We start from the raw sequence: 27,706 nt of genomic DNA, 5'->3' as shown, positions 1-27,706 counted from the left end.
TCTCGTTCTTTACTTTTTCTGTGGTGTCAGTTGGGGCTGACCTTCTTATCTCTGCTCTGCTGCCTATCACATGAGCTGTTTTAGTTACGGAAAAAGACGCAGTCAACACAGCTGTGGGAACAGCACAATTTTACTGGCGCTGGCGATGACTGCAAGCACCACAATTTCTTTCGACTGTGTAAGTTACAAGGAAAGATGGAGCAGGGCTGAGGGGAGGTTATCGCAGGTGAGTGATTCACTTTCCATCGCCAATACCATGTGGCCCTTGCTCACTAATGCTATCGTGGTGCCTGGGGTGAGGCTGAAGTCCTCCCCTACTCTCAACAGTCTGCCTCGAGGGGACCTGAGTCTCTACAAAATGAGGGTGATCTAGCATGAAATTTTAAACTAAAATTGTGTGTGTGTGTATATATATATATATATATATATATATATATATATTTTATTTTTTTTTTAATATTTCTATGTGAGGTATATTGGATTTCGTATGCAGAAAATAGGACAATTTGATGGAAAAGAATGCAATGTTATTCAGTGGGAAGGGGATGAATTTTGCACTAATAATTTGTTCCTCTTCATTCTTGCTTTAATGATCTAACATAGCAGAACTCCTGATAATGAAAGAGGAAAGCACATGACAGTGGGAATGGAAAGTATGACCTCTGGAAGCAGTGATGATTCTCAGTCAAAGATTCTGGTATTTGTACCTTGCATTTTCTGACCTTTCTCCCTTCCTTTGCATCAGTGTATATGTACATACTGTACATTATGTGCAATTGCATAATTAATTAAAAACTCCTGCTTTGTGAAGTGTAAGACTTTACAGTATCTCATGTGCATATCTGACTGCCTTTTCCACATCAAACTTTCACAAAGCATTCTGTAGAACACAGTCAACAATGCCAGGGTTTTCATTAAAATTATGCTGACTGCAATACAAATTCACCAGTAAAGGGCAGGCATAGGCAGTCACAAGATCTCATCATTTTATTAATCCTTCTAGTCTAGTGAAATCATCTCTTCAAAAAGGCTCAGGAACTATATAACTCAGCTACTGTGCTTGCTGCTTTGCAGTCCTCTTATGACATTTAGATGAACTGTCAGGAAGGTAAACTTTATTAAGTTGCTGGCTAATGCTCCAAGGACTTTAATGTGCCAAAAATATATTTGCTAACCTATGGTGCCAGATTTTAATATTCTACTCTTCTAATTCCTTGCACCCACTGAACTCTCACTCATATATATGAACACACGAACTCTCATCCTTTTGCATATAGTCTCACTCTGACATATCGCAATCTCATTCTTGCTCTCTCTTTTTCCATTTCTATTTATTTATTTTGTTTTTTTTTTTTACATGATCTTTTTTATTGGCATATCAACAAAAACATATACATCTATTGCCAATGGAGGATAGTAAAATTACTGTATTTCATGCTTCCTTTCTCTTCAGGATAAGCTACATAAATAATGCAGTTATGGAATTTATTGATAATATTGTTGAACAGTTAACTATTTATAATTATTTTACTTAATGCTCCCTCCCCTTCCCCAAAGAACCCATGAGCTCTTCCACGCCTAACACTCTTAGTTTCACACAAATTCTGCATTAAATAACCCTTGTGATGAATCTGCCTCTCCTTCCACAGATGCCAGTCAATGAATTTGCTTCATGTATCCAAAAATCTTTTGCTTTCCATGCATGTATTCCAGTTTCCCAACCCTTTCCTTGGAGGCACACCTGACCAGTTAAGTTTTCAAGAAATCCATAATGCTTATACTGTACATGTGACCAATTTGCATACATTTAGATTCCCAGTGTATGCAAATCTATCTCATGCATATTCATTGTGGCAGTCCTGAAAACCTGACAGGATAAGGGTTCCCCCAAGAGAGGGTTGGAAGACACTGATCTGTTTTATCCCTCTCCATTACAGATGTAGATAGTGGAAACAGATCAGGTAGCTGGCACTCAGTCCACTTTATCAAAATTGTTTTCTACATCAAAAATAAAGCTGAGTGAATAAACTTCCTAATGTTTTACAGCCCTTAGGGCCTGAGTCACTGCCATTCTGTGTCTATGGGAAAAGACCTTGATGGGTCAAATAATTTTAGCAGCATCTGTGCAGCATTGTGAAAGTCTTATAGAGCTATACAAATGAATAATAATAATAAAGTTACTATACTGAATATGGTTATAAAACCTACTAACCTGAAGAGGAGCAGGAGTTGTAGCCATGGATGGGCTGTGCCTCTCATTTTTGGTTCAGAACTGTAACTCTAGCAGCAGCAGGGTCATGTCCCAAAGGTGTAGGAGTTAGAGGGTCTGGAGGGCATTGGAATCACTGCCAGCCATGAGGCCCTGCGCATTTAAGGGGGCTAGCCTGGATGGGGTAGGGGAACACGACTCCCCTTGGGCTAGATATGTATAGATTTGAAGTCATTCTGTTTATTTGTGGCAGATAATTAAAGATCAGAAGCATCAATAGAATAATTAAGGACTTTTAATTTAAAATCATATGCTTTGAATTAAAAAAAAAAATGACCAAAACAATAAAACAGATTAATACAATTGAAAATGTTATTCCATCCATTTTTGTGTTGTGGCATTTTCTTTGTCTATTACTATGTCTGCTTATTTTATTATTCTGTTTTAGGTGACCAGGCCTACACATATAAGTGTCATCTTTCAATAAATATATTATTTCATTACCGACTCAAGAATACAACAGCTTTAAAAATGTGTTGTGTTTTTACATGTGAAATGTGTGGGAGTACCCCTTATGTCCTGCAGGAGGAAAGCAGGGATCTGTAGACCAGAGAATCCAAGGAGAATGGTCATAAGAAGAACTGAGAGGATTTGTAACCCTGATAGAGTTGCTGCCTTAAGCACTTGTCCAGGATGAGTTGTGTTGTATGATGGACATGGGTTTGTGTCTTGACCCATGGCCTTTGGGTTTGACTTGGTAGATATGCTAAATAGCATAAGCCTATAGGCACCAATCAATATAATCATAGGTCTTAAATGAATTTATTTTGCTTAGTGAATCAAAGTCCAGTTTTGGAGATAAGGTCATGTTCATAACGTGTTAAGTAAAAACCTGTAATCACAGAAGTGAATATATGCAATGGCACATTATGAACATGACCTTATCTCCAAAACTGGACTTTGATTCACTAAGCAAAGAAAATTCATTTAAGACCTATGATTATATTGATTGGTGCCTATAGGCTTATGCTATTTAGCATCACAACTTATGCCCATGTATGAGGTCCATTAAATGAGAAAAATAATTTTCACCCATGGTGTGCAGATTTAGGTTACAAAATTGTGGTTTATTAGCCTCTAATGCTGTGGTCATTTCAATATGGCTACTACCACCCCTAGAATATTTTGAGAGAAGTTTTGATGCTTAGTTTAGTTTTGTTTCTTGAGCATGACTATACCATCTACTGAACCCTTCAAGGCTAGGCTATCAGCTTGTCAAAACAATGAAATCATTCCCAAAAGAAAAATTATTTAACTATTTTCAATAAAACATATACAACAAATTTACATCTTCATTTCTCACATACAGTGACCATTGAAAGCTTACACCCCTTTGATTATGTTCCACATTTTGTTGTGTCAGTGTGTTAGACTTACATCCATTTAAATAAGGAGGATTTTTCCATTCATCAACACACCATACTCTACATCTTTTAGGGCCAAAATATTTTATTGATAGACAAAACATATATGTATTCTAAATACAAAACTGAAGCCTAACAATTGGATGTCTCCACTCCCCAAGTCAGTACTTGATGAAAGCATCTTTGGCAGCAATTACAGCTGTGAATCTGTTGAGATAGGTCTCCACCAACTTTGCACACCAAGATTGGTCAATATAAGACCATTCTTTTTTACAGAACTGTTCAAGCTCTGTCATGTTCCGTGGGGAACATTCATAGTCAGAAATCTTCAAGTCATGGCACGCATTTTTTATTTGATTGAGATTGGTGCTCTGACTGGGTCACTCTAGGAGCCTCACCTTTTGATTGCTTAGCCACTTCATGGTAGCTTTGGCTGTGTGCTTTGTATTATTATCATGAGTAAAGGTGAATTTCTGACCCAGTTTCATACTTTACTCCATTCATTAACCCTTCTACCCTGCCATATGCTGCAGCCTTTGCAGATGAGAAACATCCCCCTAATGTGATGCTGCCACCAGCATGCTTCACAGTGGAGTTTGTGTTCTCTGGATGATGTGCTGTGTTGGGTTTCCACCGAATGTAACGTTTTGCAATCAGACCAAAAAGTTCTATTTTAGTTTTATCACACAGTTACAGTATCTCCAGAATGGTTTTTTTTGCATATTTCAAATGGGATTCAAGGTGGTGGTGGTGGGGGGTTTGAGTAATGGCTTCCTTCTTGCCACTTTACCATACTAGCCAGATTTGTGGAGTGCTTGGGATATTGTACACTTTGTCACATGTACACTTTGAAAAGTCTTAATTATGGAAGCCTGAAGCTCTTTAAAAAGTTGCCATTCACTTTTTGGTTGCCTGACTGATCAGTTTATTTCTTGCTCAGTCATCCAGTTTGGGGGGGGGGGGGGTGGAGATGGGGGGAGGGAACATCATTATCTAGGCAGAGCCTTTGTAATGCCACACACATTCCACTTGTTAATAATTGTCTTGATCATGCTACGAGGGATATTCAAGGACTTTGCAATTCTTTTATACTCATCCCCAGATCGTTTTCTTTCCATAACTTTGCCCCATAATTCTTTTGACAGCTCCTTGGTATTCACAGGAGCTAGCCCACATATTCTTTAAAATATTTTGTGTGGGTGGAGTGCTGGGGAATCCACTTATATGCACACACATGTTCCAGAAAGTGGGCTTCATTTGTTCTGTGTGGAACTTTTTGTTGCACTTTGCACAGAAAAATATTCAATCCATGATCCACTATATATTGTTCAATAAACCATTAATAATAGGAAAGGCTTTAGATCAATACTTTCCCCCATATACAGTAATCTCACTGTTGGAATTTACAGGCAGCATCATTTTACTGCACATGGTCAGAGGGCAATTTATGTAGCCATTCCACAGGCTTTTGAAAAAGCTTTTGGCAACGTCATTAGAAGACACTGATTCTTAAGTTAACACCCACTTTGGCTTCCTTGATGTACCTTTGTTATAATTTCAGAGGACTGTTCATTGCAGAAGGAAAGCAGGAAAGGTTCCTTTTAGAGATGCCAGTTTTGACTTGTGCTTGATCAAGGTTCACAAAGCTGAATTGTTTGGCATTTTGGCACGCAGGTCTTCAGACAAATTACAAAGATTTGCTAAAATATAAATACTGTAATGCATGCTCATTTCCTCTTGTGTGCAGCATACTGTTTTATTCCTAGACTTGGAAATAATGCAGGCAGATTGATTGTGCCTTCATTTGATTTATAACCAGAAAGTGTGTGTATGAGAGTGTGTGAGAGAGAGAGAGAAATAAAGAGAGTCAGAGAATCAGTGTATATGAGGAAGAGAGAGAGGCCATGTGTGTGAGACAGACCCTGTGTGTGTATGTGTGAGAGAGAGTTTGTGTGAAAGCCTGTGTGTGAGAGAGAATATGTATGTGAGAGCTGTGTTTGTGAGAAAGCTGTATGTGTGTGAGAGTTTACAGGGGGGTATCTGTGAGCACCAATGTGTGTGTGAGAGGGGTATGCCTGAGAGCAGTGTGTGTGTTAGGGTTGTGTGAGTGAGAGAGAGAAAGAGAGGGGGGTATATGAGATTGTGTGAGCATGCATGTGAGAGAAAGGGTGTGTGTGTGTGTGTGTGAGAGAGAAAGAGAGAGAAGATAAAGTATGTGTGGCTCCATTCCCCCAAACCATGACAATCTCAAGGTGACTGGAAATCAAAAGATCCTAGATATGGAAAGCAGGAGATCTAGTAATCCTTATTAGTTTTAATTATTGTGTGTAATTTGATGTGTCTGCTGTTTTTAAATATGTTGGTGTTTTGAGAAATTTATGAACATTTTTATGAGGTTTTAATTATTGGATATTCCATTTGTAACCCCCTTGTTTCTCAGGGTCATCTTCAGTAGCTGCAGTGGTATGGTCTGACCTGACTTTAGCCCCAGGAACAGTCAAAGTCACCCAGGAATTGTCAAATGGGGACTAGAAAAACTCTGGGAGGCCCAAGGGAAGTCTAAAAAAAAAAAAAATCCAATGTCCACACCTGAAGCTTGGCTCCAAAATAGGATTTATTGTAGATCCAAACAGTTCAAAGAAAATTCTTGTAGCACAATACGTGAGTAGTGCAACTGGATACAGTCCAAGAACTCAAAGTTCCCAATCTCCAAATTTCTTCTTTGGGATTGAGAGAACACAAAATCAGATTCAGCCCCTTCATGGCTGCATCCTTCTAATAGAGCAAACTCTTCAATAGATTACACTCTTCCTGGAGCGTCCCCAGCAGAGATTTCCCTCTAGTCCTCAGGGCTTCTTCCCTCTGGTTGGCTTATAGGAATCTTTATAACGTTCTGGTTTTCAATCAATTTCTTTCTCTAACTTCTCGGAGACCTCAGGAGTCCTCCAACCTCTCCAAGACTCCCCCTTTCAACTCCTCCTCAGATGCAGTGTAAGCATCTTAAATAGACTCTACCCAACCTATCCCCTTTGGGGGAATGAACCTCCTCCTCTATCCAACCCTATCTGTTCCATTCCATCAATCAACCTTAGGTGTCACCTACCAATTCCCCCTCTACCTCCCTCCTTAATAAAAGGAGGCTTGCACACTGTAAGAGCTCTACAGACACAGAGCTCACTGACTTCTGACTGCACCTAGAGAGCAGGAACCCTCTAGCAAATCTCTTTAGGGACTCTAGGTAGGGTTACACATTCATCAGCTGTTTTGAAATATTTATTTTTGTTGGTATGGTTTTACTATTATGATGTTTTATTTTTCTTGATTTTATTGTTTCTTGGTCTTTTTGAGATCCATATTCAGAGCTTCTTAGCCAGATAAGTTTTGACATAGCTGGCTAAGTGGCAGCAGCTGATCATATGCCTGGGATCAGCAGCTGCCACTTAACTGGATAACTATTTATCTGGCTAAATAGTAGCGGGCTAAGTGATGGGCAGGGCAAGGGCATAACTGGGGGGTACTGTGCTAGCCAAATAAGGTATCCGGCTAGCTCCAACATTCAGAGATCCGAACTGCTATAGACCCCTACACAGAAACAAAACTATACACTAGCAGAATCACTCACTTTGGTCACACATACAGAGGAAAGAGAGATTTGTATTCAGTTGCTGTGTGGCTCAGCTATTTAGATTGATAAACCTATCCAGCTATCTTTAGGACAGCCAGGTAGATTCAGCAGTGCACCCATACCACTGAATATACAGGCTAAGTTAGCCTGAGCAAGTTCCTGAAGGCAAAGTCCATATATAATTTTTAGCCAGGTAGACTTTGGAAAACCATCGCTTATCCTTGGGAATGAAATAAATCATCTATTTGGGATCTGCCCAGTTCTTGTGACCCCTTCTGGCTACTGTCGCAGACAGGATGCTGAGCTCAATGGACCTTGGTCTGACCCAGCATAGCATGTCTTATAATATTTAACATGGTTGCTACTGTTACAAAATCTTGATGGAACAAGCATTCACTGTGAAATTACCTTTAGATTGGGCTGTGTAAATACTATTTTCCTCCTGCAAATAAATAGACTTTAGTTTGGTACCACAACTATCTGCCTGCATCCTGAGTGTGCTATTTAAGATCTGGCTTACCAGCAAGAGAGAACTAGTGGATTTTCTGAGAAAATCCCACATCTGTGCCTCAAAAAGAGCTGCAAGAACAAAAAAAATTCCTCAAAACAGAAAAGAAGGGCCAATAAAGCTTTTAGTTGTCCAGTTATTTAAATTTTATTTATCATGAACATTATAGGAATATCTCAGACGTATCATCGGATTATCAAATGTAAACAAAAGTTTCACAGTCCCCCAAAATGGATCGTGTTTTGTTGGAAAATGTGTCAGAAGGGACCACACATCTAAATTAAAAATAAACACAATGTTGCGTTATTATAAGGGACAACAGAGAGGCAGAGCACAGGCAAAAGTTATATGTATAATGGCTTACTGGAGGTCTGTAGGAACAAGTAAGTATGTTTACATCTCTTTGCATTCTAAAATATAAACAGGAATAAAATGAGTGGAAACATTAAAGTATTGAAATACATGAAGGCTGTTCACTGTGACTCTTAAGCAATGGCATACATAAATGTTTAAAGCGAAAAAGCTTACCACAGGTATTCGTTTGCACAGCCCAATGATACGTGAAAAGTGAAAGCAGCCTAGAAGACAATTTAAATGCCTCTAATGTCATTACTACACTCTCTGGCCGCTCCTTTTGTGGCCATAATGTAAAGCTTGTTCCTTATCTCTCATTATCACATCATTCACACATCCTACTTTCCCCAAGCCTTTTCTTTAAAAATGTACTTCAGATTGTTCCACAGCTGGGGTTATTTATATTATCCAGCATCCTTGCATCCTTTTATATGTGGGCAAAACAGCTCATATTGTATGGACTCGGATAAGTGAACATTGTTCCTGTTTACGCTTGATCCGTGAAAACGCGTCTTTGGTTAAACATTGGCAGCTGGCCCATCACACAATAGAAGATCTCAGAATGTTTGTCACTGAAGTGGGTCATCGCTCTGCCCATGGGGGTCATTTTTCCCATTTTTTACTACAACGCGAACAGAAATGGGTTCACACCCTTATTACAGTGTTCCCTCATGGATTAAATCTTAACATCGACTGGTCTGCATTTTTCTGAATACATTTCTCTCTCTCATAAGAGAACCTTTTTTGCTTTCATACATACTATCTGACACCCTCCTATCCGTTTTAATGATATTGGGTTTGACAGTGATTTCTTTGTCTGCATAGATGTTATTTAGTGGGTGTGTCCACACTGATAGTTCCCCTCGGGAGATTGGTGTTATCTTATACAATCTCCAGGGAGACCTTTTCCTGGCTAACAGTTGTCACATGACTTTCCTTTTCGTGCGGTTTGTATTACAATATAAGGGCATTAAATTATTCTCTAATCCACTTTCACTTTGATGTATCATCCAGCAGTACAAACACATACGTACTATATGGTTAGCTTTTTTACTTTAAACAATTATGTATGTTACTGCTCAGTCACATACTTTAATGACTCCACTCATTGAATTCATATATATATATTTTTAAATATATTAGAACGTAAAGAGATTTGAACATATTTACCTGCTCCTATTGACCCCTGGTTAGCCATTATACATATAGGGCCAAATTTTAAAAGGTGCGCGCGGGCATAGATTTGTTCGCGCAACCCGGCACGAACAAATCTACGCCCGATTTTATAACATGCGCGCACTGCCGCACGCATGTTATAAAATCCAGGGTCGTTGCGCGCAAGGGGGTGGACAATTGTGCAACTTGCGCGCGCCGAGCCACGCAGCCTTCCTCCGATCCCTCGTACCTTTGTTGAAGAAGTTAAGCGCACCAGCCGATGGCCGGCCCGCGATCCCGGGCATAGCGGAAAATGGCCACTGTGCCTGGAGGCTCCAGCCACGCACCTGCCCCGCCCCAGACCACCCATTCCCCGCCCCTTTTTTGAAAGCCCCAGGACATACGCGCGTAATGGGGCTTGCACGCGCCACCGAGCCTATGCAAGATAGGCTCGGCGCGTGCAGGGGCAGCTTTTTGGGGGTTACGTGCGTATCCCTTTGAAAATCTACCTCATAACTTTTGCTTGTGCATACAACACAAACAAAAATGGTTTCACTTCTAATCCAGTGTCCCCTCATGGATTGAATCTTAATATCGATTAGTCTGCATTTTTGTAAATACACAGGCACCAGCGATCTCACAGCAGACATGGCAACGCTGGAGAGGGAGAAAGCGGCCTAACAGGCTGCCTCCACCAACACAGCAGGACCACGAGGTGAGGTGCAGGAGGTGCTCCCTCCTCTCCACGAAATGAGGAGGGCACAAAGGAAAGACTGGCACCAGGAAGGTGATCCCTCCCTCTGTCCACCCACCTCCCGATGCCCACCTACCATTGACACCGGCGCCCTAACAGCAGACATGGCAACGCTGGAGAGAGAGAAAGAGAGAGCAGCCTACCTGGCTGCTTCCACCTGCACAGTGGGACCGTGAGATGAAGTGCAGGAGGTGCTCCCCACTATGGAGCGAGGAGGGAGCAAAGGAAAGACCGGCACCAGGAAGGCGATCCCTCCCTCGGCCCGCCCACCATCGACACCAGCTTCCTCACAGCAGATACGACAACGCTGGAGGCGCTTGTACCGGCAAGTGCGCGCCCTTGGCATTTGCACGACAAAGGAGCCTGCCCCTTTATGCGCCCTTTCATGCGTGCCTAAGGAGACACCAGAAACAAGCAAATAGTGATTACAGCCTACCATACGGATCTCATAATGGAGCCAGCCCACCACATTGAAATCATTAGAGGACATGGAAGAAATGAAAATCTTCAAAGATCCTCCACACAGAAGCAAATAATGTACACAAACCTGATCTATCTTAAGTAACAACCCCCTAGAAATCTCCTCCTGCCTAATGCTCTTACTCCTTTTATTAAATATCTAATCATTATCAAAGAAAATCCCACTTATTAATGATCTATTAGAAGAACTAAATCCCACTATCTTCTGCATTACAGAAACTTGGCTGAAAGGAAATGATAACATTTTACTAAATCAATTTGATCACTCCAACTATATCATCTTCCTCTTCCCCAGACAAAAATGTAAAGGCAGGGTCTATTAATAATCTGCAAAAAAAAAAAAGGAACTTAAACCCTTCAAAGTGGAGATCAACTCTCCATATGAAGTGGCAATACTAAAATCACCACAAATAAACATTGGCCTAGTCTATAGCCCACCTGGAACACTCCAAAATGGCTGCTTGCCTCTAATTCAAATTTTCACTAAAGCATTTCCAACCCCTGAATTTACTAAAATAGTAGGGAACTTTAACCTACATGTAGATAGCATATGAAAAGTCACAACATGTGAAATATTTTTAGACACCCTGGGAGCAATGGGATGGTCACAATATATAAACAACCCTATTCACAAAGCAGGACACATCCTTGACCTAATATTTGCCAAACAAAATAACTGCCTAATTAATACTATGCACAATATAATACCCTGGTCAGATCACCAACTAATTAAAGCAGAAATAACCCTCTTCACCACACAACAAACAAACCCACAAAATATTCAGTCTTTCACATATAGAAAAAAGGTAGAACCAGAAATACTCAAAGAAACAATAAAAAATAAAATAAATGAGTTTGAACACGATAATGCCTCCTTATCTTTTTATTCTTGGGATAGAATCATCAACAAAATAGCAGATACCCTATGCCCAATCCAGAAGAAAACATTCCAAAAGGAAAACAACACAACAAAACAAAAGAAACCTTGGTATAATGAGGATCTAAGACTCAATAAGCATACCCTGAGAAAAGCTAAGCTGAAAAGCAATGGTGGAAATGCCAATCCATGATATCTCTAGAAAAATACAAATCCCTATTAACAAAATACCATGAACAAATCAATAAAGCAAAAAAGGAATCCTACACAAAACAGATTCATGGTGAAATATTTAATTCCAAATTGCTCTTCAAAAAGTTAAAAGCCTAATCAAGGAACCATCCTCCATCTCAAATAACTATGACTTTTCAAAAAACTCATGCAATGAATATGCTATCTTGCTATTAAACAAAATAAATACACTAAAATCACAATTCTCTACCTGCTTACCAAAAAAGAGCCTGAAGATAACATTGGACAAATAAAATGGAATGCATTTGACCTAGTTTCTAAATTTGAAATAAACCAAATCATCACAAAAATGAGACCTGCCTCTCACCCACTAGACCCCATCCCCTGCAAGTACCTTAAAAACAGTAAATAATGTAATAACTCTGATTATTTAAAACCATAGTAAACTATTTGCTAGACTAGTCCTTAAAAAGGCCAAGCAAGCAGTGATTAAGCCAATCCTAAAAATTAAAACTGGCAGAATTGATGATTGGGACAAGTACTGACAAATATCCAACCTGTCTTTCATCGCTAAAGTCCTAGAAAAAGCAGTGCTATCACAATTAGAGAACCACCTACAAGACGACAATATACTATACTCAAACCAATTTGATTTCATAAAAAAATCACTCAAAAGAAACCCTACTCATCTCCTTAGCTGACCCTGTACTACAAGGGTTTGACAACAATGAATCATAAATCCTGGTACTAATTATCTAACAGCAGCATTTGATACAGATGACCATTCCCTGCTTATGTCATCAGCTAAGGGAAATTGGAATAGATGGAAATGTTAACAAATGGTTCTCTTCCTTCTTAAAAGACAGGACATTCCAAGTCAAATTGGATAATCATCAGGGCTTCTAAAACCACTACAGTTACTTCAAAATCCTCAGCTAGACTCTTATTAGGAACAAGGAAATTTGAAAATATCACCCTCTCTCTAATAGCACTGCACTGGCTTCCTATACAATCCAGAATTCATTATAAAGTATTAACTTTAATTTTCAATATCATCAACAATATTAACCCATGTTTATGACACTTCAACTCTACACTCCACAGAGAGCCCTAACATCACAAAACAAAGGACTCCTAATGGTTCCTTCTTCTTGGAACACACACCTAATGCAAATAAGAGAACGTATGTTTTCCATAGTGGGCCCCAAGTTGTGGAACTCGCTACCAGAATATCTACATCAGATAACAGAAAGAAAGAGTTTCAAGAAAGAACTGAAAATGTGGTGCTTTAGAAAAGCATACAACTTAACATAATATGCCAATATGCTGATAACATTATTGTCAATACTGAAGATAATGTTAGTGTAGAGAGCAATAAGTAATGTACAATGTAAAGTGTTTTGTAAGTAGAATTACCGTAGAATCTATGGGGTGAATTTTCATACTGGCGCGCAGGCGTACATGTGCGCGCGCACACATGTACGCCCGATTTTATAACATCCCCCGCCCCTGGACTGCCCCTTTTGTAAAGCCCCGGGACTTAGACGCATCCCGGGGCTTTACGTGCACCGCCGAGCCTTTATAAAATAAGCCTGGTGCGCGGAAACCCCTTACATGCATAAGGCTTTTAAAATCCGGCCCTATATGTGTTGTTAACATTAGGTTTGACAGGGATTCCCTTGACTGCATAGATGTCATTTAGTGGGCGTGTCCACACTGACAGTTTCTCTCACAAGATTGGTGCTCTTGTTGCATGTAATCTCCAGAGCGGGTTTCTCCCTGACTGACAGCTGTTGTCACATGACCTCTCTTTTCGCCCCATTTGTATTGCAGCATAAGGGCATTTAAATTGTCTTCTATGCCACTTTCACTTTGATGTATCATTTGACGGTGGAAACGAATATGTACCGGGGTAGATTTTAAAAGAAGCGCGCGCATGTTATAAAATCGGGGATCGGTGCGTGCAAGGGGGTGCACAGTTATGCACTTTATGTGTGCCAAGCCGCACTGCCTTCCCCTGTTCCCTACCAAGCTGCTGCGAAATCAGAGCGGCCTGGAAAGGAACTTCCCTTCCCCCTAACCTGACCTTCCCACCCCTTCCCCTAACCTTTCCTCCCCCTAGCCCTACTCTAATTCCCCCCCCCCCCCAAATTTTTAATTTACCTTGTGCACTGCCGGCACGCAATCCCAAGCACAACGGCCATTGACCCCGCCCTATCCTGTCCCGCCCTGCCCATACCCTGCCCCCTTCCCCACCCCTTTGGTAAAGCCTCGGGACTTACATGCGTCCCGGGGCTTTACGCGCGTCGCAGGGCCTTTTGAAAATAGGCCCAGCGTGTGTAACCTTTTAAAAATCCGGCCCACTATGCGGTGAGCTTTTTAGCTTTAAACATTTATGTATGCTTTAAACATTTATGTATGCTTTTGCTTAGAGTCATGGTGAACAGTCATCATGTATTTCATACTTTAATGTTCCAATCATTGGATTCCTTTTTATATTTTAGAATGCAAAGAAATTTAAACATACGTACTTGTTTCTATAGACCTCCGGTAAGCCATTATACCTATAACTTTTGCCTGTGCTCTGCTTCTCTATTGTCCCTTATAATAATGTAACATTGTGTTTATTTTTAATTTAGAAGTGTGGTCTCTTCCGTCGCAGTTTCCAACGAAACGAGGTCCGTGTTGGGGGATCGTGACACTTTTGTTTACAATTGATCATCTGATGATACATCTGAGAGATTCCTATAATATTCATGATGAGTAAAATGTAAACAGCCAAACAACTAAAAGCTTTATCGGTTCTTCTTTTCTGGTTTTTCTTTTTTTTTGCATAAAAAGGAGCTAACATGAAAACATAAATATCTGATCAACTTTATGCAGTGAGGGATTCACCCCTGGTCCACTACAAAATCTGCTTGCCTGTTTGACCAATAAGAATCTTAGAAGCTGTGTTTGGTATTTATCCAAATTACAGTGTTATATACTAAATTTGATTCAGCTTTGTCCGTGGAGAATGCCCCGACAGATGTTTCAGGAGAGTGGAAACCATGCCTGAATATGCTGGATCCAAAAATTAATTTGTCCTTCTCCAAACATACTTTTTCAACTTGTTACAGTATGGAAATGCTTACAGAAGCTACTGGAAATGTGATTTACAAAGTATTTGCAGATTTCGCATGGGTTCTTTTTATGGAGTCCAAAGAGAAGGTATTAAGAAAGAAAAGTCCTTAACTCTTGGTGTTGTGTATATACGGTATATATTTTAAAATAAAAATTGGAATATAAAGTAAAGAAGGAATACAATATGGTTTTTGTGGTCTGTATATGGTTGGAATTCTTCCAGTAGAGTGACCTAATAAGTGTGTGGTTGAATGACTGAGTGATTGATGTTTTATTATCGCAATGAAATAAATAGATTGAACATCTTGGCTATAAATTGCACAGACAGAGAGAAGGAGTCTAAATTATCTTCTCACCCCTAAAAATGTTCCTTTTAAAGCAGAGTTCATGCACATTGGCAGGGCAGTGTGGGGAAACTTGCATGGCTGCTGCCTGTGCTAAACCTGCTTTGTGGATTCATGAAAAACTGCTTTTCAGTGTTGAAAGCGCAGTACCTTTAACTACAAGTTGTAAATGCCCTAAAAAATAATATATATAAACAAAAACAAGAAGCCATAGGCTACAACACCAAAACAATTCCCTCTATGGAAAACATACGATATTGTAAGTATTCAGTCACTGTGCAGCTCTGAATATGGACCACTGAATATACCCAACTATCTTAAAATTAGCCTGATAAGTTTATATAGCTAAATTTAGGACAGAAAAATAGAAGATCCAATGATGCTAGACACTTGTGAAATATCAATATATATAGGAGGTCAAGCCCAAGTTTACGTAAGGATTGTATGGAATAATATGGGGGGAAACCTCATATAGTGCCTACCAAAGGCTATTTTGGATGCCTATGTGGCTACTGCAACTCCATCCCCACCACTGTGGATGTCAGATAGATTTATAATCATTGGTTGCCCCAGATGGTGTGATGCTTTACTTATTTATAAAGCTATCATTTGAGCCCGGTATGAGTCCACTACTGTGGCTAGAAGTGCTGGTATACAATAATCTTGTTATAACAGATGTATTGTGCTCACTGTTTTAGCGCCAAGATTGTAGTTGGAAATCTTCATGCTGCACACGTAAGCCTTGAAAAAGCTCTTCAAACTCTCATTCCTTGTTGGTTTCATTGCCATTATTTCATGCCTACTATATTATTTTGGTAGCGAGCACAGAGTTTTTACCGTGGAAGTACATTGACCACAACAAACTGAGTGAGTGCCTCATTCCAGTTTATTGCCGTCTATGAGTAGATGTCACTGCATCACTTCAAGGATTGTATTTATTTGTTATTGTTTCAGGTATTAACAGCTGAGATTTACATGGAGATTCCATGCTCTTAAGTGATTCCCTGATGAAGAATTCACATTCGAAACATTGCAGTGGGACTGATACACTTGCAGCATGAAGATTTCCAACTACAATCTTGGCGCCAAAACAGTGAGCACAATACGTCTGTTATAACAAGATTATTGTATACCAGCACTTCTAGCCACAGTAGTGGACTCATACCGGACTCAAATGATAGCTTTATAAATAAGTAAAGCATCACACCGTCTGGGGCAACCAATGATTATAAATCTATCTGACATCCACAGTGGTGGGGTTGGAATTGCAGTAGCCACATAGGCATCCAAAATAGCCTTTGGTAGGCACTATATGAGGTTTCCCCCCATATTATTCCATACAATCTTTACGTAAACTTGGGCTAGACCTCCTATATATATTAACTTTAGGACAGGTCAGCAGCACAACCAGAATTAGCTGTATACCTTATTTGGCTAACTCTACTCCTCCCTGGAACATCTTGCTCCTGCCTCTGGAATGCCTCTGACTTAATTGGCTAAATACTAGCTGGATAACTAGTTATTAGAATTTAGCTCGATAATTCCTGAAAATGCCTTTCGAGTATGAACTCCTTTATTTCTGGTTAGCCAACATGATTACAGAATTTAGTTTAGATTTGTCAGAACTATAGAAAATGAAGGTAGTAAGATGTCGCCTTGTGTTGTTTCATGCTGATTAGAGCCTGGCGAACTAGACAGCAGAGAAATGTTTTTCAGGTGAAAGAGAAAAAGGTTTTGGATCAAAATACCACGTTACACCCAGACATCTCTAGAGCTAGGTGAGCCCAGAGAAAGAAATTTTGGCCAAGACCTATTATTAGACCTTGGGCAGAATTCTCATTAAGATATATCCCTATGAATGGCAGATTCTTTTCAAACCAATGTGCTATATTTTATTTTAACCCCTTTTTCTCTCAGCAGTCTCTTTCCCCCTTTCACCCCTTCCTAGACATTCTTGCCTTGGGAGCACAGAAGCCTGTTGCTGGCACCCAGGGCTGGAGTGGCACCTCCCCTGAAGTGCACCCTCAACACCAATGGTAAGGGCTGTCACTGTACAGACAGTCCAATCCATCGCTGCACTGCGTCCAGTCCCAATCAGTCCAGCTGAAAGAGCAATCTGAACCCCAATTTGTATTTGTAAGGTTGTCACCCACAGTGTCCCTTACTAAATGCATCAGAATCTTTACAGATTCTGAGGGTGATGTCAGAGAAAGCAGGAATTTATCATGGCCCCCTCCCTGACCCTCCTGTGCAGGACATGTCTTGCAAGGAGTGTGTGTTTAAGAGAATGTAGGAGGCCTCAGAGGATAACTGGGACCCAAGGGGTGGGGTATCCAGGCCCTAGGACTTGGGAGAATTTCCTGGGATCCAAGGAGGACCTTGAGAAGGAAGAGACAGAAGGAGATCTTATGGAAGTGGGAAGTTGTTCCCATACTCTTTTGCCTGCTTTGAGAGATTTCTTCATTGTTTGAATTCTGAGAACGTGAGCCCTGATTGGCATCAAAGGGAGGACTACCAGTACTGAAACCTTGCTTCAGGGGTTACTTTTTTTTGTTTTTATCTTATTAAGCCTTGCCAGTTTATTTTTAGGAAGCCTACTTAACATCATCAGCCACAGTTCTGGATGTCAACAGCTCAGCTAATGTAAGTGTCTATGTATTGACAGTGGCTGCACAGCTATGAATTGTAAGAACCTTTAATTAATGTCTTTAACTGATTTTGGATAGACTAGTGTTTGGGTGCTCCCCAAATTTATCAGGGCCTCTGTGTAGCTACCATCCGCCTCCACTGGGACTGGTATTCACCCTGTCCCCTCACCCCTTCCACTGTTGACTAGGGACTCATCCCTGTATTCTAACTCAATGAATGGACAATCACATGGGGATATCTGGTCTGCCCACACAATAAAACAGCATACTGAACCCTCTTCATTTTCTTTGGGTGCCCAGTATGCTGTTTTATTGCTAGTTGTTAGTCCTTAGTTGGGTCTCACCCTTGCTTTGGATTTGCAAAGGATTATAGCTGCTCTGTCTCCCCTATGGGGATAGTAACTCCTCTGCTCTGCTACCTTTCCCATTGGTGTCTCATCAGATCTATTCCTGGACCATGGACCATTGGGGGGGGGGGGGGGGGGGGCGGCAGCAGCAAGGTTTTATAAATTCTTGAGTCATGATACACTCGGCCACTTCTCAGTCACAGCATCCATCCAGGCATAACCAGTGCTTGCAAAGGTCCCTCAGTCACTATGCTAGGTCTGGCAGGCAAGTCCCAGGCATGTATATAATCTCCCAGAATAACTGTGACTTCAGGGTTGAGTCCCAGGCAGTCCAAAATAGTGACCTTAAGTGTTTCATATCTCAGTCCAACACCATATCCAGGGTCCTATAGGTGGCCTGGACCTGCCCAGTCAGGAGCCAATTGGAGGGTTCATTGTTGCTTTGACCATACCATAGTCTCAGCTATTCTATCAAAAGGTAGTTAGGAGCCCCTCTTGGTCACCTCCAGGTCCCATCTTCATGAAGGAGGCTTCTATCCTTGGTGAGGACCACTCTCCCTCCACTGGTGCTGGGCTCGGGACTGCAGAGGCCCTTCCTTGCTATATGGCTGGCTATTGTTGCTGAAGAACCTAATGGATCACCTGATCCCGGGCCTCCAACTGCCCTAGGGTCTGCTGCTGGGCTTGCTGTTGCTGCTGCTTCTGCTACCACTGCCTCTGCTGCTGCTCAGTCAGTCACTTTAATAGCCTCTCTGCCTCCATCTCTGTGAGGGCACTCCCTGAAACAGACAAGAGACTGCAGGGTTGAGAAAAAAACCTAACTGCAACTCCAGATCAGGATTCTTCCACGGGGAGAGCAAAGCTGCAAGGCCCAGGAGATCATTCACACAGTCTATGAGTGAATACTGTCCACACAGTAAGTCATTTTCCCGAAACCAAAATAACATTTTACTGAAGTAAAAAATCAAGTAAAGCCATACAGGATGAGATTTACACAGTCCAGAAACACCAAAATTACCACTTCTCATACAGCTCGAGAAAACTGGGTGAGAAACTGGGACGTTCTCCTTTTCCCACAAAGGCTGTTTTTCATCTTGAATACCTCTGGAGCTAGAAAATCCTTTTTCCCACATAGAAGAACACAGCAGACCAAGCCGGTGCCAGGAGACCTGAGGACAAGCCACCCTGTCCCTTTCCCCCTGGAAAATCAGATGTCAGGGCTCCTTGCAGGATTCCTCCTGGAATCCCATGCAAGTGGGTTACAGAGCGAACGCCTCCCCCTGTTGGACAAGTGTAAACCTCTCCCTTATTGTGGGAAGGGCCACAAAAATAACTCCACCTCTCAGCTGTGAGTTTAGGGACAGAAACATGTAATGCACCCACACAATTAAAGGGTCTCCCGGGGATGGGGAGGAGGGGCTAGAGCAGAGAATAGAACAATAAGTGATAACATAAAACCCACCTTATCTAGCTACAGCAAGTATTGCTTATAATATCAGTGCATGCACAGTTACACAGTGCATTAGGATTCTTATACTCTAGGGATGTGAATCGTGTGCCCGATCGTTTTAACGATCTGGTTCGGCTAGGGGGGGGGGGGGGGGGGGGAATCTGATCGTTATGAGATGTGAATTGGAATCTGTTCCGATTCTAATTCACATCACTAATTTATTTTAGTGAGGCCTGCGTCGATAAAAAAAAAAAACCACCCCACCCCGACCCTTTAAAATTACCCACTTAGCCTCCCCCACTCTCCCGACCCCCCCCCCCAAAAACTTTTTACACATACCTGGTGGTCCAGGGGGGCCGCGGGGAGCGATCTCCCGTTCCCAAGCTATCAGCTGCGCTAAAAAAAATGGCGCCGATGGCCCTTTGGCCTTACCATGTGACAGGGCAAAGGTAGCGCCGGCGCCATTTTGAATATTGGCAATACGGCCTGCATGCAGGAGATCGCTCCCGGACCCCCGCTGGACCCCCAGGGACTTTTGACCAGCTTGGGGGGGCCTCCTGACCCCCACAAGACTTGCCAAAAGTCCAGCAGGGGTCCAGGAGCGACCTCCTGCACTCCGGCCGTATTGCCAATATTCAAAATGGCGCCGGCGCTACCTTTGCCCTGTCACATGGTAAGGCCAAAGGGCCATCGGCGCCATTTTTTTTAGCGCAGCTGATAGCGTGGGAACGGGAGATCGCTCCCCGCGGCCCCCCTGGACCACCAGGTATGTGTAAAAAGTTTTTTGGGGGGGGGGGGTCGGGAGAGGGGGGGAGGCTAAGGGGGTAATTTTAAAGGGTCGGGGTGGGGTGTTTTGTTTTTTTTATCGGCGCAGGCCTCACTAAAATAAATTAGTGATGTGAATTGGAATCGGAACAGATTCCAATTCACATCTCATAACGATCAGATTCTCCCCCCCCCCCCCCCAGCTGAACACGATCGTTAAAACGATCGGGCACACGATTCACAACTAAAAGGTCTCCCAGGGATGGGGAGGACAGGCTGGAGCAGAGAAATGAAAAATAAGTGATTGCATAAAATCCAACTTATGAAGCTACAGCAAGTATTGCATATAAAATCAGTGCATGCACAGATAGACAGCACATTAGAATTTTTATGCTCTATAGCAAACACAGACACATGGCATTATAGTAAAAAAGAAAGAAGATTTTATTAACACTGAAAAGTGAGAAAAATCAGGTTGCAAGATATAAAAGAAAAATCACTAGCCCTACTCTGTATGTTAGATAAGTTCACTTGCAAAATACTTCAAACACCCACCTAAATTCTGGCCAGAATAATAACATAAGTTCTCAGTTAAGTATCAGATGAGTTCTGTTTTCTTTTTCTTTAGACAAGCTGCTCCTCTGTGTGCTTGATGAAACCGATGCAGATGCTTTAGATCCTGTGCTCAGTTCAGCTGCAGTGTCCACTTGCTTCAGGAGACTGGAAGTCCGGTTCTCACTAAAATCATGACAAATCTTCAGAATTTCCCTGCAACTAAGTCAGATTGATACTGAAATGTATGCAGATACTATTCTAAATACTGTCCTTCTAGCTATAAATTAAACAAAAGGTCAGGAAAAACTTGAAACTCACACACTTTTCCCTTCACTATAAAATAACAAACCACTGCTCTCACAGCATTACCATATAATTACTATTCTATAGACTATGGCTATAAGAAACGCTCCTACCTATCTGCGACTGCTCTTTCCTTTGTGGTAGCAGCCATGCAGCTGGGGTAGGAACCTCACCTCATTGCTATAACCTTCTGTCTTTTTCTCTCTCTGCCTGTCTGACTCTACACAAAAGACATCCTTTCTTTTATACCTAATTTAAAAAGCTCATTAGCAATCAATCCCCTGCTCCTCATTGGCTCTGGTGCAGAGTTGCACCACAAGTTCTGATTCCAAGAACTGCCACAGGTCCATTCAACTTAGAAATGTCCTTCTGAAGAAATATCCTATCCATTTAATCCTAGCAATTATAGCCAGGTTCACTTGGTGTCACTAGAGTTCATGGGATATTACCACTGGCTTCCAGCCATGAGAACCCCCTTGCCTTGTAGTGAAACAAGAGGGTAATTTAACATTTGCATAGGTGAAAAATACTTCTGTAACAGTCTTTTAAGTTTCTGGCTTACACAAGCAAAGCAGCTTTCCTATCCTTCCCTGCAGCCTCAGAGAGCCCAGCCCTTTGCTGCCTCTCTCTGGCTCTCCTGTTCGATGAGGCCCCCAGTGACACATAGTGAGACGCATAGCGTCACTTCTATAATTGTGAACAGATACCCACTCTTTAGATGATGGAGCAGAGAAATAACTCTGCAAAAAATTTCTACTTTTTACTCTGTGGTGAAACCTACACACAAAACCCCCCCCCCAAACCCCTCAGGCCTCAAAATGTTAGCCTAGTAAAACCTGCTCCTCCTATCCTGTTCTCTCTTTTTAGTTTTTTGTTTTTTTTCTACCAGCATGAGCATGAGCATGGGGCAATCTCCAGCAGGCCTGCGGTATCTCCAGAGACCCAGGAGCAAACTTTTCAAAATGATTGGGGGTGCTAAACTTATCACAAATGACCCCCCTCCCCCGGACACAGTGAGGGAGTTTGCTTAATTTTGGGATGCTCAGACACCCACAGAGTTGGCACCTGTGCTCAGAGATGCTTAACCCCTTCAGCTTAGGTCTGAGCCTTATTCTAGGATGATGACATCTCAGTGCTGTAACCGAAGATAATGGGTTGGCCTCATTGTCCTTGGTAACTGAATTTGGCTAAGTATCACAGTATCCATGCCAAAAGCTTTCACTTGAAGGCGTTATTTACAAGGTGGCACAATATGAAAAATATTAAGTGAAATGTAAGTGAAATATACAGAAAATTAAACTTGATTCTGTCTACTTCCTAAATGAGGTTCATCAGCGCCTGAATACTTCATGACATGGGCTAAGCCCCTGGGGCTTCTACATACAATTCACAGCCTTTCTTTGCTCCTGGTCGCTCCTGGTCTTCTTCTGCATCTCCTATTCAGGCTTTAAATTGGATGTCGTCTTCTCTGGGGTCTCAGTGCCCTCACAGTTTCTTGCTAAGGGCTGTTTCTCCTTTGCTGATGTCTTCCTTCTCTCTCCCTCTTTTTTTTTTCTATCCCCCCCCCCCCCCCCCAAAAAAAAAATCAAGGTGTAAGGAACCATAGGTCTCCTCACCAGAAGGACTGAACCAAAATGTCTGGAGAAGGACAGAGTAGTTAGTGAGTTGAGGGTTGGGGTTTGGGCTCCCTCATGTGGGAGAATCAGATGGTGCTGTGGTAGTGTTTATAAACCCCTGCCACCATCTCTCAGCATGGATTCTTAGATACATTTTCCTGAGTTACCCTGCTAGGGGACAGCCCCGGCTGGGCAGTCCCCACTTCTAATTATGTTTTCCTGGGAGAAAGGATTCTGAGGTTCTCGCTTTCAGAGGCATGGGCAAAGAACTGGAGACAGAGCGCCTTATTCCTATTTTGGTCCAGAGTTCTTGGAAACCCTTTTGGTCCTGGGCAGGTTTTTCCACCCTTCCTTTCTCCCTTTTGAGTAAGATTTTTTTCCCCATCTGTGTTTATTGACCGAGAACCCTAGGGTACAGGGGCTCAGGTTTTTTTTTTGGTTATCCACAGGAAGAAGAATCTTTTGCCAAGAAAGAACGGTAGGAGAAGCGGTGTCATCGAAGAGGAATGGATTCACAACCATTACCAGAGAAGGAGGCGTTAGGAAGGTACCATTCCAGATTATTTTTACTGCTGACCCAGGTGCGTTACACTTGAAAGGAAAGCGCTAGCTTGGAACTGCTAGAAGGAGAGCTAGGAGAGAATAGTGAAGACGCCAGAAGAGAGATGACAATGGGGACTTTTTCATTTTGCTAAGTAACTGGGACTAAAGTCCTTTACCATTCCACAGTGAGAATAATCTAACGGGAAAACGGGAGAAGGTTTACACGTTCTTCAATCTAATTAACTGGAAAGGCAGAAGAGATAAACTATCAAGGAATTGGCATTCATAAATTCTAAAGAGTTTGGCTGGAAAATTAAGGTGCCAAATTTATTAAACCTCAATCTGTAAATCAATTGGGTTTAACAGCAAGAGCTGTAAAGAACAAACATTACTGCATTTTACAACTTCTCCGTAAAATTAAGTTGGAAACCACACAGCTTCCAGCGTGACTATTGCTACTACAGACAGCTTGGAGATTGTCAGGGCTGTTTACAGAGGGACTGTAACATGGGGTAAGCCAGGACCGACGGGTCTCTCTGCACCCACCCTCTCGCAAGCAATAACAAATAAACTCTCAAACAGGCCGCAGCTTTATTTCGTCCAACAATCAGGTGCCCGAGCTCAGGTAATTTACATAGGGTCTTCTTCCGCACCCGCCAGCAAGGCGCACAGATCTAGTCGAACCAGGGATATGTACTCACCCACGAGCCCCGCCTCTGTCCAGCAAGGAGTTGTGACTATGAGCTCTGCTCCCGTCGCTTTCAGCAAGGAGCTTCCCGCAGGACAACTGCACCCAATTGTTCTGCCATAATTCCTACCCGACACCTGTCGGGTCATCACACCATCAAACGCAGGGCCGGTGCAAGGGGATTGGGGGCCCTAGGCACCTTCAACCTTGTGCCGCCCCCCCCCCCCCCCCAAAAAGAAAACTCACAAATCACCTAGTGGTCCATCGGAGGGGCCTGGGATCCATCTGCCGCCCCCGGGTCATCAGCTGCCACTAATTGAAATGGCGCCGGTGGCCTTCAGCCCCTACCATGTGACAGGGGCTACCGGTGCCATTGGTTGGCCCCTGTCACATGGTAGGGGCTGAAGGCCACCGGCACCATTTTGGTTAGTGGCAGCCAAGGCCCCGGGAGCGGCAGATCGTTCCCAGGCCGTCCGCTGGACCTCCAGGGGGGCGTCAGGAGGGTGGCACTGGGGGTGAGGCTGGGGCTGGAAGAACTTTGAAAGGGCACTTTTTGCCCTTTCAAAATTCTGCTGCGGCGCCCCCATGTCTCGGCGCCCTAGGCACAGGCCTAGCTCACCTAGTGGTTCCTCTGGCCCTGATCAAATGCTACATCGCATCTCTATCAGCTCGGGCAACCCGCCTCCAGCTGCAACAACATTATCAAAACAAATCGCAATTAACTTGTTCGGGGTATATGAGGGTGGGTGGGAGGGAAGAGGCTTTGGGATCTACGGAGCAAAGAGCAGTGCTACCGGTGCTCCGAGGTAGCCAAAAGGGAGATCCTCTTCGATTGGCTACCCCATCCTCTGGGAACCAATGAGTTCCCAGCCCGCCTTGGAAGTGAGTGAATGGCTCGGGCCCAGGCCAGCCAATGGGCAGGCGCGCCATCACAGCGGCCCTGATGCCCGGCGACTCTCCCCGCGCCTCCCTCTCCCGGGTGCCGGCACGACTCGTGCTGGGCACCCACGTTACTCTGGGCACCCTGAAACTTTATCAGGGTGCCCATCTTGAAGGGCAGTTCAACACATAAGGGTCTTGAAGTTAAGCTTGCCCCCCACAGGGATCCCTGGACACTCGGAGTAGAATTAACACCACTGGAGAACTTTGCAAATAGGGTCAGAACTGAGATGTGAGCCTTCGGGTTCAGTATCTGAGTATTCCTGCTCAGGGGTTTACAAAAGTTAACAAATAAAAAGAACAACAGTAAAAAAAATAAGGTATTACATTGTTATTGGACTAACTTAACATTAGCCAAACTACTTTCTCTGTTTCCCTGACAGGGTCTCCCCTAGAATCAGCCTCCTCCTTCCTTTGTATAGTGAATGAGCCTGAAATGTCTGACCTCCCACTCCACAGGATTCCATTGCCCATAGCCCTCCCTGTTCTTAAAATGGAACTTCATTTCTATTTCTACCACCTTCTCCCCTCAGGGGTGTCTCAAGAGTGTGTTTTTTTTCCTGGCCTTGGCTAGTCATGTTAGTCATTTCTTGCTATTTTCCTGCTGAGCTGCATGCAGAGTAGGGATGTGCAGAGGGACGCCATACATTGCATTCGGTATTCGTATTCGTTGGGGGGGCAGATATGTTGCATTCGGCAAGGGGGGCCCCCAATACGTTCATGTGTTAATTCTTATTCGTTTCCCGGCTAAAATTGGATTAACTACAACCCCTCACCCTCCTGACCCCCCCAAGACTTACCAAAACTCCCTGGTGGTCCAGCGGAGGGTCCGGGAGCCATCTCCTACACTCACACCCTCGGTTGCCGGTATTCAAAATGGCGCTGATAGCCTTTGACCTTACTATGTCACAGGGGCTACCGGTGCCATTGGTCGGCCCGTGTCACATGGTAGGAGCAATGGATGGCCGGCACCATCTTGTGCTCCTACCATGTGACAGGGGCTGACCAATGGCATCGGTAGCCCCTGTACCATAGTAAGGACAAAGGCTATCGGCGCCATTTTGATAACTGGCAGCTGAAGGCCCGAGTGCAGGAGATGGCTCCTGGACCCCCGCTGGACCACCAGGGAGCTTTGATAAGTCTTGGGGGGTCAGGAAGGTGGGGGGTTTGTTTAAATTCGCTCCTTTAGATGGCCGAATAATTCGGCAAAGATTCGTTGTATTCATGGGAAATTGCGATACATTTCGCTTCCCCATGAATACAATGAATATGGCCCTATACGTTGTGGATTACCAATAAATTGGAAACAAATGCACACCCCTAATGCAGAGCCTGCCATAGCCATTCCAAGAGAAGTTTCCCCAGGAATAACCAAAACAGCCCTACTGTGTAATCCCCAAGAAGGTACAAAGCATTTGATCTCTGATTTTGACTGATGACTCATGCTTTTCTGGTAGCACAGTATCTGAACAAAACTCTTGAACTTTATTTGTGCAGTAAGGAAGGGGACAGTGTAGGCATGTGATGTTGTTCTCCTCATGCTTTTCACATCAGCAGGATCCAAAGGTTAATCCTGCTTCATAGTCTGCAAATTTTCCAGTCTGTTAATTCCATAAATATATTAATTTGCTCCCTCGCTCCTGTTCTCTCTCCCTTTCTCTTCTACAGGTAACAGAAGGAGAAGGGGTGAAACAGAAGCAGATGTTGCTGAGCAATGAAGAAAAAAAGGGATCGAATTAGCAAAACTCTGAAACTTGTGTGCAGTAGTGCCAGTCATGGCTTCAGTTCTGGCCTTGATAAGCTGTACAGTTCACAAGTTTTCATGTCTGCTACCCAGGGCTCAATTTGTGTAACAGCCTGGAATGGCAGTCTGCTACCCCCCCCCCCCCCCCTTTTTTTTTCTCCAGGTACACAAGGAAAGCCAGCAGTGTAAATCAGTTCTGCCTCCCCCACAGAAATGGACCCCAGCTTGTGGGGTGAATCATTTTCAGCTGCCTGCAGAAATGGAGCAGGACCGATGGAGGCAGGGTCATTTTTGGCTCCTCAGGCCCCAGAGAAAACAGATCAGAGAGGGTTGGAGCTGCTTACCATGAGGAGAGAGCTGCACAAAAATCAACTACCTTGATTTTTATGGAGTTTCCTGGCAGTTGGCAGGCCATGAGAGAGGATGGGAAGAGGCAAAGAGACAGGAGGTGAATGCCTGTCAGCTCCAGTATGTTTGCTGCTACTGTGTGTGTCACAGGTCACCCCTGGCCCTGCTCCCTCCCTCTCTGCCTCCCTTTCCCTCGTCCAGTTCCACAGTTTCTCTTCCTTTAGGTCTATAAATTAAGCCCTGGTTGTTACTTCATATTTTTCTCTAGTTCTTCTCTTTGTTTATTTTATTTTACATATGGAGAGAAAATGTTCCTGAGCAATTATTTTCAACCAGTCATATTTTTCTTCCCCCTAGACTACTGTGCGTTTGCAACAGGAGCAGTTTTAAGCATAAAAGCAGTGCCAGCCCTGCTTGAGCTTCAGCTCCTCATCAGCTTACGCTTTTGATATTTGCTTGTTAAGTCCAAAAGAAAAAAAAAAAAAAAAGAAACACTGGGACATGCTGCTTTCTGCTCATTATTTCTATACCAAACAATCACGGCCCTCTAGCTGTCAACTGATAGGACTGAATCCTGGTTCTCTGTTCAGGCTTCAGGGCATTCAGGCCGATACAGTAAAGTGCGCTCAGCTGAGCGCACTGTTTAACATGCGGTTGGACGCATGTTTTGGATGCGTGTTTAGCATGTCCAAAACGCATGGCCAACCCCCCCCCC

The 27,706-nt window shown here is 43.0% G+C and overlaps 2 long non-coding RNA genes across 3 annotated transcripts; one reads left to right on the top strand and one right to left on the bottom strand.

Annotated features, from left to right (window-relative positions):
• The first annotated feature begins 73 nt into the window (after positions 1-73).
• LOC115089929 lies at positions 74-27,515 on the top strand. 2 transcript variants are annotated; one of them, XR_003856274.1, is made up of 4 exons: positions 74-226; positions 607-697; positions 23,179-23,276; positions 26,568-27,515. It is a non-coding gene; the product is annotated as an uncharacterized LOC115089929 (long non-coding RNA). The 2 variants fall into 2 exon arrangements; XR_003856275.1 differs by having other exon boundaries at positions 94-226; positions 604-697.
• Positions 3,222-21,342, bottom strand: LOC115089936. Its single transcript, XR_003856277.1, has 3 exons — positions 20,811-21,342; positions 10,173-10,422; positions 3,222-8,041 (listed from the first exon to the last, which is right to left on the bottom strand). It is a non-coding gene; the product is annotated as an uncharacterized LOC115089936 (long non-coding RNA).
• Positions 27,516-27,706: the final 191 nt, after the last annotated feature.

Source organism: Rhinatrema bivittatum, chromosome 1 (genome assembly GCF_901001135.1).
Source record: "Rhinatrema bivittatum chromosome 1, aRhiBiv1.1, whole genome shotgun sequence".
Taxonomy (NCBI): domain Eukaryota; kingdom Metazoa; phylum Chordata; class Amphibia; order Gymnophiona; family Rhinatrematidae; genus Rhinatrema; species Rhinatrema bivittatum.
This window is presented reverse-complemented; position numbering and strand designations above follow the sequence as displayed.